The sequence below is a fragment of the Eptatretus burgeri genome, chromosome 10 (genome assembly GCF_056783735.1).
Source record: "Eptatretus burgeri isolate ZD-2024b chromosome 10, Ebu_testis_v1, whole genome shotgun sequence".
Lineage (NCBI taxonomy): Eukaryota > Metazoa > Chordata > Myxini > Myxiniformes > Myxinidae > Eptatretus > Eptatretus burgeri.
Window position 1 is genome coordinate 95163193 of NC_140970.1, and position 20145 is coordinate 95183337.

General features: G+C 43.3%; 1 protein-coding gene across 5 annotated transcripts in view; it reads left to right on the forward strand.

Annotated features, from left to right (window-relative positions):
* The window catches only part of LOC147019174 (plasma membrane calcium-transporting ATPase 2-like), a 206655-nt gene that overhangs the window by 31373 nt on the left and 155137 nt on the right, over nt 1-20145 (forward strand). Inside the window, exon 1 of one of the 5 annotated variants that reach the window (XM_085899504.1) lies at nt 9503-9650. The exons of the other annotated variants lie outside the window; for them this stretch is intronic. The gene's annotated coding sequence lies outside the window, so the exon portion shown is untranslated. Of the gene's footprint in view, nt 1-9502; nt 9651-20145 lie in introns of those variants that run through there. 5 annotated transcript variants of the gene reach the window in all.

Genomic DNA, 20145 nt, shown 5'->3' on the forward strand with positions numbered 1-20145 from the left:
GGTTTTGTCTGTTCTCACCTTGCACCCCTGGAACCAGGGGTATCCAAGACCCTTAAGGTAATTGGAGCCACTTCACAGGAGAAGTTTCAAGGCTTGCTCCTTTCCTTTGGCAGACAGAGTTGTTGCCAGGCAGTTTTCTGTTACCTTGGTTCTCATTTCGCCTCACCTGCCTCCTCCACTATGTTGTTCCTTGAGAATCTGACCATGTCGTGTTCACTGAATCGACAACCATAGCTTGTCCACCCCATCCCCACTGGATTTCCTCACTGTGGATTCATCTTTCTGAATCTGTCCAGTCATGTACTTCTCTCTACTCCTTTAAAATGGTGAAACATCACCATCTCATGATATCCCCTCTACTGTTTGTGATCCTTTTCTATTCTCACTGACTTTGCTTTCCAGTCCTTTTTTTTATTTTTTTTTCCTGATGGTTTTCTGAAAACAGGGATGAATAGCACTTTCAAAACAATGCTTTGCACGCATTAAATATTTATGCTTCAGATGGCGAGGGATGAAGCGGGCACAAGCCTACCCTCAATTATGATGTGATATTGCACATGAGCAGACAGGAATCGCCAACTTTCACATCACATCTGGAAAAGTTCCCTGAAGGAGGAAGTTCGAAGAAACCAATTAAATTGGACGTTGGTCTGCCAGATGGAACGAGTCCTTCAATCCCGGCAAATTTCAGTCTAGCAAACCGCTTCAGGACGATCGTCAAGCTAACCCACCTATCTCTCTCTCTCCATTGTCGACCACTGGAACAGACCCCAGCATCCCACCTGTCTGTCGGAGTCTGTGGAATCCAAAGCAACCAATATTATTGTAATATCCCACATTCAGGCCAACACGTCGGCTTGTTGCTCTCACATCGCTGACAGATCAGTGGCCTCTTTATTTGTACATTTATTTTTAAACTGCGTCTCCTTCATTCTCGCTTCCTTTTTTTTTTTTTCTGTCTACTCTCTGGCCTTCCCCATCTCCTCCAAGATCACCCAGTTTCTTTTTCTAGCTGAGGTGCAATCATTAGTAATTCTTGGCATCACATTAAACTGGCCTCTGAGGCAAGCCTTGGTATTCTGAGCCACACCGACTTCCTCGCAGTGTATAATGCTGTCATCTGAAACATCATGGAGTCCCTATTCTGGGTTGGTACAGCTGCTTCTCACCTTGGTCCTCTCGGGGTGATTGAGTTCAAGGCTCTCCAAGCTATTTGCATAGCTCGGCAGGACGCTGATTCCCAAGGTGTGCTTGTCACGCTCTGCAGGTAGGTTGGTGAACATTTTCCCAGAATCCCACACCTGGCTACCCTCCCCAGTTTGAAGTGGAACACACTTCCACTCCTTCATCCATCTATTATCTAGTCTGTGGACCTGAATTGTCTCTATTTTGTGCCTCTCCCTTCAATCTTGCAAGAGTGCTGCCCATCGTCACCTCTTGCTTTCTCCCATACCCATCCCTGCTCTTTTACACTGTTGCTGACCACTCATCTGCTTGTGCTTGATGTATTTGACCATCTAAGTTTGTGACTCTGACCTGTCATTTAGCTTATTCATGAGCTGAGGTTTCTGTAAACAGAAAATATGAGTTGAATAGAATTTTGGGAGTAACAGAGTCGCTTGATTGGATATGATCCTCCATGGAATTTTGTTTGCAGGGCTTACACTGCAACATTACACTGTATGTGCACACAGCATCTTCTGGTTCTATCCTGCCTTGATCTTCTACGAAGAACCTTGACAGCAAGAGTCGAGGGAGGTGGAGTTTGTCATGTGCATCACCCAACACACGACTGACCTCATTTACATTCAGTTGGATTCACCAATCAATATAAAAGATGAACCAGACATGGTAAAGCCAACCCAAAAGAGGCCAGCATTCATGGCTGATGGGGAACGAGGAAACCAAATTCTGTGATTTAAACATTTGCGGATGTATATGGACTTGCATGCATCTGCACCATGACGGCGAATGAGTGAAATCTAAGCGGAATGCATCACCCCATGTAAGCCCGGGGAAAACGATGCCCTTGGTGAGACCTCACAGGGAGGTGTGCTTAGATTTCCAGAGTAATGTGGAATTGGAGTCCATTGTGATGCCAAATCCCTCATATCCGCGTCGGGCTTGTCCGTTGGAGAATGGTGATCCGACGGCGGTCCGCATGTCCGAGAAGCTTCGTCACGGTTCACGATCATCCGCTTGGATTGGCAGCGGTGCACTAACTAATTTATGTTAGGGGAAATCTTTGCCATAATTGTAACTGCAATATGCTCCATTCTCCAGCTCTGCAGGTACACTTATTATGTGACGACCTTGGTTTTCTCACTTTAGTGTCAATCCCCATGATGTCGACAGATTGCTGTGAATTGCATTTTTCGGAATAACTGGCCTCGAGGTTTGTCTGTGTCTGCTACTCCTATCCATCTCCGGGAGGGGTTGGTTGGCTTGGGGAGGGGGGGGGGGAGTTCGGATTGGCCATTTGTTCATTTGGATCTTCTCGATGTCATAAACCTTGGAACTTTTGTAGACCTTGAGATGTGAATGTGCAGGGATGTTTTGTTTGGTTCCATGTCATGAGGATTTGCGGAAGGTCTTTCCTGTGTATTTCCCTCTTGTTTTGAATCTATAACAATATTTTCAATCTGTGACCTGGCTGGGCTTGTGAGGAGGAGCTTCAGTGTGAACTCGTTTGAATTGTATTTTTTTTGACATGGCACTACCCCTGCCACAGCAAGCACAGATGCTGTAGGAAGTGTCCTGGAGCGCTGGGCCTGCCATTGAGATTTAACAGTGTGAGATGTCCAGGAGCTCGTCCATTATTCATGAACCGTATGATTTGGACATCTGTACTATGTACTTGGGGAAGGTGACATTACCAATCGGAACCTTTTCTTATGTTCCCGTAAAGATTTATTTTCTTTTTTTTTAATTATTATTTTTTTAATTTTTGGAATCTTAATGGAAAATTTGAGGATTGGATTTTAAAATTGTTCAATATGGCCGGGACCTTCCTTGTTTGCTGTGCTTTGCATCCCAGCTGTGCATGCCTGCACTCACAGATTAGGCTAAAGGTTAATTGTGCAAGTGGGAGGGTTGTTTTTGGGCAAAGTAATCGGATGTGTGGTTGGGGTGGGGGGAGGGGGGTAGTTGCAGATTAATTTGCCTCTCACCATTGATTCACCTTCTTCGGTGTTTTATTTTGGAATGGAGGTGGGGAGAGGGGAGCGGGGTCAATTTTCACCTTGATATTTAATCAAAATCCAATTGTGTTCATATCAACATCACTATATGTATGTATGTACATATAAATCAAGTTTTACTTTTGTACTCAGACTTGATTTTTTTTTCATCTTTTTAAAATTTGTTTGAACAAATTCAAGGTTTGTGGAAGAGCTAGAGCACTTAACAGAATAAAAGGAATAGTAGAGAGGGGGGAGGGGCACCAACAGCAGGGTTGAGGGGAAATTAGAGGGACACATGGACGAATGAGGGAGGTGGGGAGGAGTGAGGGGAAGGGTAGACAAGATGGATACGGAAGCAAACTCTCAAGAAGGATAAAACTACATTTTGAAAGAGGTGTGCTTTGTGGTCTCACGGGTGTAGAAAAGATCATGGTTTTGGTTTGGAGATTATCTGATATGGAGGTGAACAGCTGTCTTGAAGACCTGGAGGGAAGAATGGAGGAAGTGATCCTGGATGAAGGTAGTTTCACCAGAAGGGGGATGAGGGTTCTGGTGTGCCAAGAAAGGACTTTGGAGATCAACTTAGATATGTGCTTTGCCTAAGAAAGATCAAGGCTGATAGTGAGACCCAGGAGTTTGAGTGACTGAACTTCCTCAAGAGGATTTTTAAGAAGGAAGATAGGAGGGTTGACAGAGACAGAGAGGGAGACATACACAGATAGACAGATATTTTGTCAGGATTGAAAGACCTATTCCAAGTGTTTGACCATCTTGTGATTCTATCAATGTCTGAAGAGAGGGAAAAGGCTGCTGCCTGCCGATCTGAAGAATGAGTGATGTCATGGTGGAGGTTAGAGTCGTCAAAAAATGGATAAAGGGGATTTTCCAGAGACATCATTCATGAAGATTCGGAATCGTAATTCATGAAGATTCGGAATCGCACGATACAGCCGTAAGCTGTATCGTGCAGTTTCGTTCCATTCATGGGGGGTGGGGGGGGAGGTAGACAAAACCTTGATGATGTGATAGTATATATCCAAAAGTTCTCCACTCAAATAGCTGCAGTTATTGTGTATTTTCATCTTGAAAATCGATGCATTCCCCGCGTTCCCTCTTTTGAATTTTCTTCACTCGGATCACGTGTGGGCCACGTGACGCCTCGACAGCCAATAGATCGGCTGACATCGTATGCAAATTTCGTCAGACTGTCATGTGACCAGCAAAGTTGTCCAAGATGGCAGCTTCCTGCAGGGAGGAAATCACCGGCAGATGATCGGCGATTTTTGATGAACATGGCCAGTGAGGACGCTCCCCCGTGTATTATTCACCAGGACAATGTTGCGAACGAAGAAGTCAAACGTTTTACGTCTGTAAGATGGGATAAATGGAGAGAAAGTGTCAACACATGGCTCGTCTTCGACGGTCACGAACGACGTTTAGCCGAGAGTGGCGGCGCGGGAGGACCAACTTCGATCATGGGCCCATTGTACCTGGAGTGCCGATGTAGAGATTTCAAGCTACCTCCCCCCCCCCCCTTTCAAGTTACCTCCCGGTAATCTGAAATCAATTTCAAGCTACCCCCTCCCCCCTTTCAAATTACCTCCCGGTAATCTGAACTAGATTTCAAGTTACCCCCGGGGATAGCTTGAAATCGATTTCATCCTACCCCCTACGATTTCAGATTACCCCCCTCAAAACATTTATTTATGTTGTTTATTTACAAAAAAATAGTAATTTAATTGATATTGAAAACTAATTATGGAAAAACTATTGATTGATTGAAAAACTATTGACTAAAAGGGAAAAACAGCCTTTAAAGAGTTTGCAATTAATTTTGATTTTATTATGAATGATTTTATTTTAATATTGTTATTTATTGAAATCAGTATTTCTCATAGAGTTATAGTTTTAGCCACATTTTTATGAAATCCTTCTTCGATATAGTTGATACAAATAGACATACTGGTGTATCTTTTAAACCAACTCATACTATACTTACAATTATGGAAACGCAATAAAATCAATGTATAAGAAAGGCAATGAAAACAGCTTATTTTTAATTCACAATTTCGTTTTGGTGGTGGTGGTCGTATGGCAGCTTAGCTGCCGGGGTAGCTCTCATTTCTTGAAGCACGACTGTGTCGCTGATGCAGTGCCCCTCTACCAGTACACACACCGGAACTGGTACTCATTTCACCGACCTCGGAAGGATGACAGGCTGTTATCTGAGCTCAAGCGTTTGGACATCAGTATTGCAGCTCTCTCTGAGGTTCGGAGACCGTTTTGCGGCGAGATCATGGCGGGTGGTTTCACCTCATATTGGTTTGGTCGCTCTGATGGTTACCATGCCCAAGCAGTTACTATAGCTGTGTCCACTGAGCTGACTCCAATGATAATTGAGGTAACACCGGTCAACGAGCGTATTATGAGACAAAGGATTCGTCACTCTTTGGGTGTCATTTCCCTGGTCTCTGTTTATGCTCCGACTGAGGCGAGTGAACTCACCATGAAGGACGCATTCTTGGACATGCTCGAGTCTGTGGTTGATCAGTGGCCCAGGCGAGATACTCTTATAGTCATGGGGAATTTCAATGTCGAGTGGAACTGATAGGAATGGCTATGAGACATGTGTTGGTCCCCATGGGTCTGGAACTGTGAACCAGAATAGCATTTAGTTCCCTGACTTTGCAAGAGGTCATGAACTTAGGGTGGCTGGTTCATGGTTTCAGCGCCCACAAGCTCATCACTGGACTTGGAATTCCAACTCTGGTGATGTGGCAAGGAAGGTTGACCATGTGTTCGTTCATGATCGATGGAGGATGATCCAGAACTGCAGAGTCCACCGAAATGCTCAGTTCCTCAATACCGACTACAGGCTTGTTGTGGCAACTCTGAAATTGCAGCTTAAATCCAGGAGCTTCTTCATTCTCTCCAGATCTGGATAAAATCACAAGGTGGTCCAACACGTGGAACATGTCTTTCAATCCTGACAAATCTCACACTCTCATTATGTCTCTCCGAAATGATCGTCTGGAACCCCCCTTCCCCCCACCAAATCTACTCCCTCAACAATCCTCTTGAAGTCCTTTCATTCAATCTTCTGGTCTCAGTATCTGTCATGATCTTTCCTGGGAAAGCCACATCTCCAACCTGGCCTCCAAAGCCAGTTACCGACATAGAATGTCCAGTTGTTCAAAGTCCTTCCTTGGCACACTTGAGCTTCAAACCACATATAAAGCTTTCATCCACAGCCTGATGGAGTATTGCTCTCCCCTCTCGGGTGGTGCTCCTGCCTCGCACCTAGCTCAACTTCACGCTGTGGAAACCAAGGCATTTAGGAATGGTCAGCATCATGGGAGATGCCAATGATGATTGGTATCTCCTGCGATGAGGCTGAGTCTTTGGGGCTCTCGCTCTCTCACCTGCTCTCAAAATCAAGAATCACTGCTCACCTTCACTCTTTCATTCCACTTTTTTCCCTGCCTTTGGAACAACTCCCACACTCTCTTCAATCCCACTCTTCCCTCCAGGTCTTCAAAACAGCTGTTCACCACCGCCACCTCATATCCTCCCCCATCCAAAACCATGATCTTTTCTACCCCCGATAATCCACCCCAAACCCACCTCCTTCAAATTCCCTGTTTTCCTTTGTGAAAGTCCCTGTCGTGCCATCTTGTTTACCCCGTGTACCCTCCCATCCCTCTCCCTTCTACAGATCTCGTATTGTCTTTGTTCCCCACTGTTTTGTGCTTCCCTCTCCGGCCTCTCTTGTCTCCTGCTCCCCTTGTTATATGTTCTGTTTGTTAGTTCTTGCATGAGCCTCGACATTGTATACAAAAAAACAATGCATATTCTTCATGAACTTGTACTCAGGAGACAAAAGTCAGTGAACTTTTGTCAATGGCTCCAAAATTTCATCGCAGAAAAAGCAGATTGGGTTTTCGACTGAACCTTCTTTTCGGATGAGGCATGGTTCCACATGTCTGGTGGTTATGATGAGCCACAACATCAGGATTTGGAACACAGAGAATCCCAGATGCGAAAATCCATTGAATGATGAAAGAATTGGTGTATGGTGCGCCCTATCCCATCCAGGATTGCGCCCAGTAGCCGCCACCTCGTTCTTCCGACTTCACCCTCCAGACTTTTATCTGTCTGATATTCACAAAAACACCATCGATGCAAACAATCCCCACATGATGGAAGAAGGTGACCTTTTTTTGGAGGCTATCCAGGGCTTCCAGGCTGAAGAACTGCAATGCCTGTTTCTAAACGTGTCGACACGTCCAACTTTGCCACCGAATGAACAGGTCACACCTTGAGCAATTGCTGCAATTTTTCTGCAACCGTTAAGAATTTTCAAAATCAAATCTTCTGTTACTTCTGTCTTTGGATTTGACAATAAATCTTTTCTCTGAAAGATTTCTCTTGTCGCACAAGAGGTGTTACGTTTCAACTGCACTTTCGTTTGACAGGGATAATCATGCATTTGTTATTAATGCAAGTGCAACATGACTTCACTGTCGCATTCCAGAACTCGCGGACAAAGATACCTGGTCAGAGTGTGTGGTGTTTGCCTCTCACTCGCTCTACTACCCATTACTGAGCTGAGGCAGTTGATATCCCTTGATCCTCCAGCTCATAATGACAATGTATTTGAAGGGCCCAAGGCTGCAGTAAGAGAGAACATGCTCACAAACATGCTGGGTGATCCTTGAGTTTTGTCAGTGCAAGGCTGTGGCTGTACTGGTAGTGGTGGTGGTGGTACTGAGGTCAACAGGTGTGCTCTTCTTGGTGCGAGGGGCACCTTTCATGGTGCTTGTTTGTTTTGCCACGTCCAGATTTATGCACCAATAAATTTGTTAAATTGTTAATATATAATCTTGGGGCTTTGTTTCATCACCTTCAATGTAACCCAAAATGTCTGGCTAGATTGTTTGTTATGACCTTTTAATTCTGTGTTCAAAAGCCAGGTGAAGTTCCATTGATTGGCCAAAAGGTACCTTGAAAGGGTGCGCAAGCTGAATAGGAACGTGCTGACATCGACACCAAACTTTCACCAGCTTGGCTCATCTCTTTGCACATCGTTTTTAGCCGGATCTTGATGGTTTGTGGTTTCCATACGCCCGGTCTATAGCGACACAAACTTGTGTTGTTGAAGTAAGATGCAACAAGCACACGCTGGTGGTCGGGGTGAGCCAAGTGTTTGGGAATGAGCTGGGATTTTTGACCTGGTGTGAAGAGCGCATCAGACCCTGTGAAAGATTGTGATGTGGTTTTGTCGTCATTCGTGCAGGGACATGTTGGAGAGAAATTATTTACTTTGAGGTGATGAGCCAGCGTTTAGGACCAAAGACCCTTGACGAGTTGGGTATTGCATGGTGTTGGCAATTTCACCTTTATTACAGGATAATAACAAAGGAGCAGAAAAGGTTCATTGACTTGATGCAAGACTTGATTAGCTCTGTTAATTGAAGACCATGTAAACAGTAATGTGATCCGGCGTCGTGGTCCAAAAAGGATGGAGCATTTTGAGGCATGTGATTATTTAAGGAGTTGGTGATCATATTGCATTGCTGGTCAGTTTGCTATTGTATTGGGGAAAAATAGATGGCTGTCCACACTGCGGACAGATTGGCTGTCCTGTGGTCCTCAATGACCTCACTTGTGGTTTTGCTTCCTCCATCCTCTCCACCATTAATTCCCCCCCCCTCCCTAACCTCACCAAGTGGTATATGCTCTGTCCACTTTGTAAATCTAGACTGTTTACCTCAATTTCTCCTCCCCTTTGTCTCTGGAACAGGCTTGCAATACAGGTCAAGTGTTTCTCTTCCCTTCAATCCCACTCCCCCCATCTTTTCCACCTGCTCTCACACCAGCTGCCTGCAAGTATCCTATTGATTTGTCCCATAACATTCTGTGCAAGGTTTGTTCATTGCTGCAATCATTTGTTGCTTGGTACAACCCTCGTATATTTACTCGCGGATGGTGATGTCCACGTCCTGGAAATCTAGCATTGAATTTCCATGAATGTGACTACAACAACACCATGCCGAGATATTTTGGAGTTGGTAGGACAAGGTTCTGAGAAAATGTGCCGTGGAATTGCATTTTGGGAGTCTGTGTGATCGCATGGCACGAGAGCCTCGAAGATCCAATTCCCAGGCATGACCTTTCCTTTGCCAAATTTGCAATGAGAGAGGTGTACGGAAATGAAGGGAGTATAAAGGCAAGGGAAGAGGAAGATTAAAGGAGGGAGGGTGAGGTCTGTGAATATTTAATGGTAGAACACCTCGAGTGGTGGTTCTGGTAAAGTGGTGCAACTGCTGTGTAATTTTTGGTGGTGGAATTGAGCTTGCCGTCAAACTTGAACTGTAATGCTTGACTTTTGTATTGGTTGATGCGGTGTTTCTCGTCTCTTGATACTTTGGCTCTTGGTTCAAATCTCATGCAATGCTTACTTCGCAGGTATGTCGTGCTGCTCCTGTTGGTAATGTGCAGGGTGTTCCAAAAAGACCTGGACAGCTTTGGTTGTTAATATATTTAGTACAACAAATGACACGACGATGCCCTTTGTTTTATATGATGCAGAAGCTCATAGTTTTCTTTGTTTTCAGGTCTGCTGGTTTAATAATGTACAGGAGAAAGCTCAGTGCGTCGAATTGTTCATCGAGGCGAGATCCGACACACAAGTTCAGCGTAATTTCCGTACAAGGTGTGGAAGGAACCTGCCATCGTGGACAAGTATCAGAGAGTGATACAAGAGGTTTAAGGATATTGGAAGTTGTCAGAAACAGAAAGTACCGGTCGACCAAGCACAAGTGCAGCAGACATTGAACGAGTGCATGAATCATTTCAACAAAGTCCAAGAAAATCAATTTGATGAGCATCCAGAGAACTGGGACTACCAACCACCAGTGTACACAGGATTTTTCTAAAAAAACTGAAGCTTTATGTCGATAAGGCGCAGATTCTACAGGAACTCAAACCAAATGACAGCCCGAAACGCAAGGCATTTGCCTTAGAAATACTCAGTCGCAAAGAGGATGACGAAGATTACCTGGAAAAAGGTCATGTTCACAGATGGTTTTCTTTCATGTATTGGGGAAGGTCAACTAGCACAATGTGAGGATCTGGGGCTATGAAAACCCCCACATAGTCATTGAACACAGACACGACAATCCAAAGGTCAATGTGTGGTGTGCCCTTCTCATGACCGCTTGATGGGTCTGTTTTTCTTTGCGGAAGATACAGTGACCTCACCAATTTGCATGAACATGTTGGAAGGATTCGCCTTTCCACAGATTGAAGACCTGCAACCAGATATCATTTTTCAACAGGACAGCACTCCCCCTCATTGGGCCTTAATCGTTCGAGCCGTCCTGAATGAAAAATTTCCAGGTTGCTGGATTGGCTGATGCAGACTAAACCGCCTGGCCCCCCACGATCGCCAAACATAAACCCCCTTGATTTATTTATTTATTTCTGTGGGGGTTTGTAAAAGATGTTGTCCTCAAAACCAAGGTGGCAAACCTGTAGGATCTTCGTTCTCGTATCACAGCTGCATGCGCACTGGTGGACGCAAACTTGCTGAGCCGAACATGGCAAGAACTCCTATACCACCTTGATGTCCTGCACGTAACAAACGGAGCTCATGTTGAACTGCATTGATGGTCTGCACAAGACTTTGAGTTTCTGTATCATATAAACCAAAGGACATCATATCGTTTGTAGTTCTAAATATATGAACGACCAAAATTCTTTGGGTCTTTTTGGAACACCCTGCAAATGTACATTGTTTAAAAAAAAAAAAAGAAGCACATTAGAAGATATCAAACGATCGTCATGATCTTGCATTGTACACAAATATTGCAAGGATAATTTTAATGTTTATTTACAATGTATAGTATTGCTCGGTTCAGGGGGGAGGAGGGAGTTATCATTTACGAGCTGGGTGTGTTTGCACATTGTGTAAGCATATGAACCATGTTTCCTCCTCGGATCACTCACCTGAATTTTTGTTTTTTTTGATTTTTTTAAACTTGTATTATTTAAATTTTCGTTTATGGATGTTGTCCGATTCAGTATTTTTTTTTCTGGGGTACTGACTTCGATGTCCATTGGCACGCAACATTTTAGCTTTCTAAGTCACCCGGAAGGTACCGATCTTCAATGTCAGTCAGTTTCTGCTTAGAAAGATATATATATATATATATATATATATATATATATATATATATATATATATATATATATATATATATATATATATATATATATATATATATATATATATATATATATATGAGATTTGAATTAAAGTATGGACCCATGCTTACATTCGCAGTAAGGAGAGCAATTCTACCCTGTAACAGGATCCTCTGTGTATTGGGATAAGTCGTCCTGTTTGTGCACCAATGGAAGACCATTGACCTCTAGCGCTGAGGACAGGGTAAGATGTCTTGTCTTTTTCTTCCTGTATAACTGGTTGGGGGCTGAGAGAGGAACATCGCGCTCTGTGCCACAGCGGATCCTTCAACTCTCCACCCCCCTTCATCAACATTATTCATTGACATTGCCTTTCCAGCGTGGTGCCACAAATTGGTCGCAAGAAATTCCACATACCATTTAACCGCACCCATGAGCCCAGCGTCAGTGCCTTCTGATTGGCTGAGTTGATGCTTGCAGGTCAGGGGATGGGTACTGATTGGTGGAAGGATTGGATGCCTTTGGGGTGGGCGAGTGGCGGGTTCTTGTGGCTATGAGGAGGACTAAGAGGAAGGACTGTAAAGACGGTGCTTGGAGATGCACGTCCTCTTCGCAGCATGTCATCCTCTTGTGCAAGTTGCTGCTCCTATGATGTACATGGGACATTTTTGTACCTTGCTGATGCTTCTTAATATCATCCGATTCCATATGAATAGTTGTCAGACCATGGGTCCTTCGTTTTTTGATTCACTATCTCAAGCAGTATGATTATTTATTTAGTTATCGCCTGTCTTTCCTTGGTTTTCTGTGTAAGGTGTTCTCCGAACTGTCTCGTTTTACTCGCCATTGGAGTCCCTGTACAAACAACATAAAATCAGAATGGTATAATCCATCTTCTACCAAAAGTCAAGAAAATGACAAATAGTCATGAAAATTACTGTCAAAAATATCAGATTCATACAAGAATATGCAGTTGAACCATAAATGGATGCTGAAAGGAGGTTTGCGCAAAGATGAACTTGAGCAGATGGGATTGATTCAAACCACTGAATGAATGAATGCTAACTGAACTTGAGTTGGAAATTGATTGTTTTGATTTGATTTAAAAGACCATAGCCTGCAGTTAATTGCAACCAACTCTTAAAGTTGAGCAACAAGCTAAATGCAGTATAAACGACGAAAAGGCGTGAATGCTTGTTTCAAAGAAATAACCTGCGAACACAACTTCATCAGACATGAAGCAACCAATTCCTTCAACAACAATCAACTAAAAATGTTGACCTCCTTAAAACTGTAATTATTAACTCGTATTTTTCCGTCCTGATCCATTCACTGCACCAGCTCTTTCATGAGCCTCGACTATGTATACAAAAAATAATAATAATAATAAAATAAAATGGTCAATAATAACGTCGAAAAAAAACCGATGAACTTCTTTATGAATAGGCTCAAGTGGGACAGACGCTCGTCTCCCGATGGGAGGGTGGTTGTAGTTGGAGTGCCTTGGGTGATTTAAGTTGATTTTCAGTTTGATTCAACAGACACCTATAGGCCTGTGGGTGCTGAAAGACCTGACAACGCAATTGTATTGTCACAGTGAAAACTACGTAAGATTAGCGGGTTCTGAATTGATGAAAAATGTTCCCGTAGTTTTTGTCCAGTGAAAGGACCCTTAAGCTCTTTTACACCCTAAAGTGGTGTAAAGTGTGTAAGGGTCTTAAAAGGACTAAAATGTTATTCAGGTCGAAGGGGTCTCAAGGGTGTAAGGGTCTAAAGGGTACATTTCAATAGTAGTTATGGGTCTAAAGTGTCAAAAGGATCATAAAAGGGTGAAAGTGGTGTAAATACTCGAACTACTCTTAAAGGTCAAAGGTCAATCGGGTTTTAAAAGTCTGTGGGTCTTAGGGGTACATTCCAAAAGTAGTTGAGGTCTAACGGGTCTAGAGGTTCTAAACTATGAAAAGGTCTCAAAACATATAAAAAGGGGCTTGAAAGATCTAAAGGTCTATAGTAGTTTAAAGGCTCGTAGGGGGTCTAAATGTCTAATGGGTATGTTCCAAAATTAGTTTGGGTCTATTGTGTCTAAAGGGATCTCAAGGATGTAAATGTTCAAAGGGTCTTAAATGATCAAGGGGTTTATACAGTCAAACAGGTTTCGAGGGTCTAAATTGTCAAAATTGGTCTTGATGGTCGAATAGTCGAAAGGGTCTATGTGGTCTAAATTGTAGTTGTACTTTGCAGTTGTAGTTGGTGTCTAAAATGTCTTAAAGGGACTAAAAAAAGACTGAAAGGACTGTCCCCTCTCTACCACCCCCCCCCTACCCCTACCCAAACCCTCTGTCCTCCCCTTCCCTTTCATTCCCATTCTTTAAAGGAAGATGGTATTAATGACATTAAGAAGTTAAATTAAATTACAATTAAGATCAAACTAAATTAAGAGGTTTGAATTAAACAACAAGGAAACCTCTCTTGAGATAACGGAATCTCGCCATATGTGATGGAAATGCAAACATAAATTACATTTTGAGTTGATTAGCTAATTATCTCACCACCTGGATGGAAATTTTAAAAAGGGCTCCATCGTAGATTTTGACGTCATGAATCGTCATACCGAGTTTCAAAACGATCTGTTGAGGCGCTTCGGAGGAGTTGGGGAAAAACACAAAAAAGTTAACTGACCCATGGACGGATGGACAGACGGACAGACATCGTTGTGGCTTTAACAGCTTTAACAGCTCACTCGGAGAGACGAGCTAAAACGGAGAATTCCCAGAGAATGAAAGTGTACAGGCTCATTGTGCAACTCGGTCGAGTGAATCCATCAAACCTCAACATTGTTATTCTTGTAAATTCATTTCCATTTGTTGATTACCAATGGTGGATGATTCAAAATGGATGATCACATTTCAATTTTAATTCTTTTTCTCTTGGGTTATTTTATTCATGAGTTAAACTATATTGATAATGAGAGTTTTTCAACCGATATGCACTCTCTGTTTAGGAGGTCGGTGATTCCAACCTGACCCTGTTTCAGTCATAAATATTTGGTAAGTGCCGCTTCTTTGCTTGCAACTCAGCATTTGGAGGATAGAGGATGGGCAAACCCAGTAGGTTGGCATCCATGGAGCAGAGAAAAAGGGGAGGGGGGTAGAAGATGTCTACTGGAGAAAATGTTGTGTTCGACGCTGCCAGTGAACCTAGGACAGACAGTTGTACCAACCAGTGGATTGAAAAAGACCAAGAGTAGGAATGGTGATCAAGAAGTTGTCACGAGCATCATGCTCATTAACTTTTGGTCAACTTCATCAAGACCAAGGAAGCTAATCGAGCATCATCGTATTCGACTGCGATTTCACACCAGTTGCTGCAAATGCTTTTCTCTTCCACTCAAAGTTGCCGATACCAATCGAATCGGTTTAATTTCCCCTCATCATAAAACCAAGCAAGCCAAAGAAGATTCATTCACTTAAGGAGTACTCAATGGGTTCTTGTTGTGGACCGGTGGATTCATTGTAAGACTTGGTTAAGATCCATTTGCTTGTCGAGTTGATTGTTGCCTTGTTGATTTGCATTCCTTTGTTCTGAGGATGCGACGTCGCACTCGTTGACATGTAGTGAGTACAAAGTGTTTCTCTTATTCTTTACTTGTTTGTTTGTTTATTTTAGGAAATGAAATGTAGAGGAAGCATAGATATTGCGTAGTTGTGTGTGCCGTGGCATCGATAATATGCAAATCTCGATTGCGGATTTGCTTCCAAATCAGTCTTGCAATTGGCTCAGCCTTTCTGCTTGTTATGTGTCCTGAAATATCTATCTTTGCTTCGTTCTCATCACGTGAGCCACCTTTTAGGGGGTTCAACAGCAACTTTGTTTTGGACGTGCAGGTCTGCCAACGATTTGGACAAATATGTGGATGTTTACCTCGTCCGTGAATACGTCCTCGCTTTGCTGTTATAATGTGGGAAATATCTGCTTGATGATTCAGCACCCTCAAGAAGGTTAACAAAGCAGCTTTTAAAGCGAATGGGAAAAGGAAATCAAGTCAAAGACATTACATGGCAATTTGGGATCAGTCAGCTAAGATCAAAGGATGGAAAAGGGACAACCCTGATGGCCTTTGGAGTAAAATACAGCCATAAAAATGACACATTACCCCATAACTGTTGCAGTGAGACAAATTCCTGTTCTATCAGTGGTTGCTGTGAAATTTCAGCAAGCACCTGATGCCTGGCACCCAAGAACAGCATTAACGATTGGCCTTTTTAAACACCACCGTGCCGCATCAAAAAGGTCAGAAGGGGAGGAGCAACCCAAATACTTGTTTGAGCGCACACTTCTGTCGACTCGCTTCGTCAGAATGTTTCAGCCATTCCCCCACCGTGTTGGCCTGATGGGTCACCTCATTTGACTTTATTTTGAAAATTACATGCTTGCTGTTTTGGTAAGACCAATTTATTGTGGTAAGATACTTGGTCCACAAGAGGAATGGAGGAAAATGATATCGAGAGAAGATGGAATGGGTTTGAGTGACGGACAGGAAGGGAGAACATAAGGTATGCATTCATGTGCACAACATACAACTCACCGAACTCGTGCATTATTTTTTCTCACCATGTGCAGTACTGTCAGACCCCAACATTCGCAGACCCCACGTATTCGCGGGTCATAAAGTGTAACTTGCTTCTACATCCGTGTATTTGTGTGTTTTAAAAAATATTTTGGGTGGGTATTAATTTATTTAACACTTCAGGACTGGTCTCCTTTATCCACCACCAATGATGTTAATTCAGCCTGGGAATTATTCCACAGAGACCTGCTCTTCCCTCTCTTCCCTCTCTTCCCTCTAACAGATTCATCCCATTTCATCTTCAGTTATCTTACCCATCCTCCTGCTCATGGTACTCTGAATCCTGTGGTGAGGCTGATGCTTTAAAACGACTTGCATTCTCCTCCTGGAAGGGAAATCCAACCAAAGGCAACCAAAGATCATTCCACAAAGCCCACAACAACTATGTCTACTCTCAGGAGAGCCAGAAAACAGCATCTGTCCAATCACAAGAATGAACTTTCAAACTTGTCTCCCCTCTCTAAAACCTGGTGGTGCCTTGATAAGTCTGTTCCTGGTCTATGCTCCCCTTCCATCCCTTCCCTCACTTCAAATAGCACCACTGCCGACTCCACTCGTGAGAAGGCCAAATGCCTCAATTCTGTGTTTGTTTCAAAATCTTGTTTACCCCAACCCTCACTCTCTCCCCCACCGTTTCCAGTTGTTCCCAACTGATCCTGAATTCTGTCTTTTGTACCTGAAAAGGTGGAAAAGTTTCTGGCAACCCTCAACTCTGAGTCTGCAACTGAACCGGATGGCATCGGCTCACGTGTCCTAAAAACCTGCTCGGCTGCTCTTGCACTTCCTCTCTCTGCCCTTTTCACCCTGTTATTATTTACCATTGGTCATCTATCACCTGCTTGGAAATCGGCCAACGTCATGGCTTAACATAAAAATGTGCAAAAATTGATCCCCTTAACTACAGACCAATTAGCTCAGTGTACTTCCAATAATCAGCAAGGTCATGGAATCCATCATCACAGTTGACATAGAATCCATCATCACAGACCTGGTCAGTTGACCTTGGACATGCTGCTTCTACTCTCCAAACAATGCATGGAGGCCCTCAATATCAGACATGAGATCAAGGCCGTCTCTCTGGACATTTCTCATGTTTTTGATACATCCTACCTCGCTCTCCAAACTGTTTGCCGATCGGATCCAAGGCCAACTCAACTCTTGTATGACTGACTTCTTCCACTCTCGTAACCAACATCCGATTTCTGAGGTGACGGTCGGTTCTCTCAGGGGTCTCTGCCGACTTTCTCAACGATAAGTTTCGTTGTTTGTCGTGTTTTAAGTTTATTTTGTTGCCTCCATGTTTACTGTGTTCCTAGTTCGGTTTTGTTTCAAAACTTGTGCTTTTTGGTGAGTTTTCATCGATCTTGTCGTATCGGGTTTCCTTAAGGCCGACCCGTCTTCCCGTCTATGTGCACGGTCATGTTTATTGTATTTTGTCCTTATTACCATCAGTTTTTATTTTCTCCACTTCTCCCACTTACCCCCATTCTATCCCTCCTAACTATACCCTCTGTTTCATGTCTGAAATTTTTTTTACAATTCGACAAAAAAACCCTTATTCCCTCCTTACCTTACTCCCCACATAACCACGTGACTTCCTGTATGACTCTTCTTCCTCCTCCATCTGCTGACCTACAATTTTCCTTCTATTTTAGCCGATCCACGTTCACCATTATAATTTCCCGATTTTTTTTTTCTTCAACCTTTCCTTTACCTAATCTTTAAAAATCAATCAAATTTTTTTTTCTTCATAGCCCTTATTCAGATGACATCACCGGTCACGCGATTGTGGCAGCTCCGCCATATTGAGTGGCAAGAAAGTATACTTCGTCCATAACAACCGATAGTCTCCACTTCAACTGCACCGTTATTTCCAAGCAAGCCATTTTTTTTTCCTGCAAATGGGTAAGAGTTGTTGTGCCCCGGGATGTACTCAGCGATACACTAAAAGCTCCGGAGGGCAGTTTTACCGCTTTCCCGCCGAAATCTTTGGATATCGGTTCTGAGAAGATAAAAATGGCGACCTGGCGAACATGACTGGTTGTGTCGCCTTCATTTTGTGTCCGGTATGTAACTAATTTCTGATACGTTATTTCAGTAGTTGGTATTAAATAGCCGGTGGTTACAAAATATTGTCTGATTTGTATCATTAAAATGCATAATATCCCTTGTTTTATTGACAGAATGAGATGGGCTGGGTCGCCTTTCTCACAGCTGTCTGACGCGCACAGTTCTGAGTTGTTTCACTACAGAAAGTCACATCGATATGTATAATCATAAAAAAAACTAGTACTTGGAAATATCCACAGCAATGTGGCATCACACCGGATGTTTGTCATGGAAAAAATATAATGTATCTGTAAGGAAACTGACGAACGAAGATTTTCTACAAACTCAGCATTTAGACAAGAGCTTCACTTGAAATTAACTTGTGGCAGCAGTCAGGTTAAAAAAAAGTGACGCTGGGTGCTGAACAAAACAAGCAACAACGATAATACAATAATAGTGAAATGAAAGAAAACAGGCTTACCTTTGCCCTCACGATAATACAGTTCTTGTCAGCTTTCGTCGAGATTATGTCACTAACAAACCCGGCGACATAATATGAGTAAGCGTCCATACTCGTGAAGGCTTTCAGGCTGGCTTGAGTGTAAGGACTCGGCGTTTCAACAAGATAAACATAAATGTCACTGAAAACGATTGGAGGCCAAAATTTCCTTTCTGTTCATTTATCCTTTGAAATAATATAAGGATCTTCACTAAGATCACACAGCTTCAGTTTTTCGCAGTACCTCTTCTTAGAAATACCATCTAATCCATGGAAATAGCCCAGAAGTTTGCGTGACGCGTGTGTGGTAGCCATGATTTTTTGCCACTCAATATGGCGGAGCCTTACCTTCCGCTGTGACGTCACTCGCTTCGTGCATCGAGACGATATGTTTTCACTTCTCGCCTTACACCTCCGGTAACCACGTGTTTCTCTACCCCCCTCTTCTTCTTCCTGTTGTTTTCGTCGACTTTCCAGCTTCCTTCTGCGTTTGCCATTCCAAATTCACGAACACCGACACAATTTTTCTTCGACCTTTCCTTTTCCTCATCGCACTTAATCTTTCAAAAAACAAAACAAAAAAAAAACCCGTCTCTTAAAATGTTTCAACTTCCTCTTTCACATGTGTGGTTCTTGGTGTTGTATCATAATTCACGACTGTTCCTCTTCTTGTTCTTCTTCTTCTTGTTCTTCTTCTTCTTGTTCATCCGACCTTTCCTTTATCCCATGTCTAAAACGTCCCACTATCACAACGTTTCTTTTCTCCATTCTCTTATTTCTACTGTACTTTATTGCATCCCTCACATAATGTCTTGAATCACATTTGACTAAATTTTTTTTTTTTTTTTTAAGTACCAGTTTGTACTGCATGTTCATGTTCCATCAATCATCCTTTTTTTTTTTCCCCCAACTTCAGTGCCAATTCACCCTACCCACTTAAATCTACTCCTCAGTACCCCTCACCTGTTATACCCTCTCCTAACCCCTTCCATCTTTCCCCTCATCCCACCTCTGCTCTTAGCACCTCTTCACTGTCTTCTGCTTCAGTATCAGCTCCTCTGTTCCCAACCCCTCAAATATTGTACCTCCCACTCCCTTCACCATACCTCTACCCAGTCTCTTCCTTACCCTCCTCCCATCACCCTCCTGCACCTTGGCGGTGCCCGCTCTGATTGTGTCCCCTCCCTCTCAAAGCAACCTTCTCACTGTTCTCCTCTCCAAGCTTACCTCTCTCTCACCTTTCTTAAAAAATCCCCTCACCCTTCTCCCTCAGCTCTTTTCCCTCACCCTTCTCCCTCCAATCTCCTCCCTCACTCCTCGTTCTCAAAATTGCCCCCCCCCCACATCCACAAAGCTGCCTCCTTCCCCTGCCCTCTCTCTTCCATCTCATCACTCCACCTCCTCCAATCTTCAACTGCTCTCTGCCCGCCTTCTCTCTTATTGGTCCCCACTGTGCCTCATCCAATCACCACCAAGCCTTTTTCTCCTCCTCATCCAACCCTCTCTCCCAGCTCATCTGTAATCCCCCACACTTTCAACAACTCTCCTTACCTCCCACCCCTCCCCTCCTCCCCTACCTC